Source organism: Acyrthosiphon pisum, unplaced genomic scaffold, assembly GCF_005508785.2.
Source record: "Acyrthosiphon pisum isolate AL4f unplaced genomic scaffold, pea_aphid_22Mar2018_4r6ur Scaffold_21537;HRSCAF=24198, whole genome shotgun sequence".
Lineage (NCBI taxonomy): Eukaryota > Metazoa > Arthropoda > Insecta > Hemiptera > Aphididae > Acyrthosiphon > Acyrthosiphon pisum.
In genome coordinates this window covers 14,560-15,760 of record NW_021771015.1, presented here as the reverse complement: position 1 = coordinate 15,760, position 1,201 = coordinate 14,560, and positions in this window count along the sequence as shown.

Below are 1,201 nucleotides of genomic sequence, written 5' to 3'. Positions count from 1 at the left end.
CAGTTATCAAATAACAGGAGACTCTCAGTATAAAAAAAATATATTTAACTATATAATATAAACACATAATTACACTAATAATATCAAATCAAGTCAAATCAAATCAAATCAAGACGTCGCACAACACGCTCAAACTTAGATAACATTTTTTCTTTTCCTTTTTAAATACCTAATTTAGTAATACACACATAAATTATAGATTCTAAGATGGAAAATATATATCAATTACGCATTATTATAATTAAATCGATTTAGGTTTATGTATAAATGAGTATTTAGTATAAATACGAAATATTATATAACTAGTATATAAGAATTACAAAATAACATTAACAAATACTAATAACCTACTTTAAGTTACTTACCTAAGTACTAAAATACATTTAACCTAATTTAAGTCAACATAAGCAAAAAAATAAATGTTAAAACAAAAAAAAAAAAATGTCGAATAATTAACCTAATTTAAGTTAATATAAAAAAAAAAAAATGTTAAAGCAAGTAAATGCATAAATAAAGATGTAAAATAATTAACCTAATTTAAGTTAGTATAAGGTATAAAAAATGTTAAAGCAAGTAAATATAAAAGATATGTAAAAAAAAAATTTAACATAATTTAAGTTAGCATAAGATATAAAAAATGTTAAAGCAAGTAAATATAAAAGATATGTAAAAAAAAATTTAACATAATTTAAGTTAGCATAAGATATAAAAAAAATGTTAAAGCAAGTCAAATACAAAGAATGTACAAAATTTTTTCTAACCTAGTTAAAATCAGCAAAAGCATCAAAATAATTGTAAAAAAAATATAAATTAAAAAAAAAAAAAAATAAAAAAATAATGTAAAATAAATAACCTAATTTAAGCCAGTACAAGTAAGAAAATAAGTGTTAAGCCTAGAAAATATTAGAAAAAAAAAAAAATGAACTGTTTAATTTTTAAGTTCTCAAAAAAAAAAAATGTCTATGAACTAAGTACATTGTAAGCGAATTAAATATGAGCAATTTATAATTAGATAAGCGCACCAAAAAAAAAATATAATTGGTTAGAAGTTAAAACTTTGTAGAATTTATAGAATAAGAAGCAAAATATGTAAAAAAGTAAAAAAAAAGTCATGATATGTCAACACGAGAATATATTGTATACAAATATTAAATTTAAAATAAATTGTACAGCTATCATTACAACACCAGATAGGGAACTT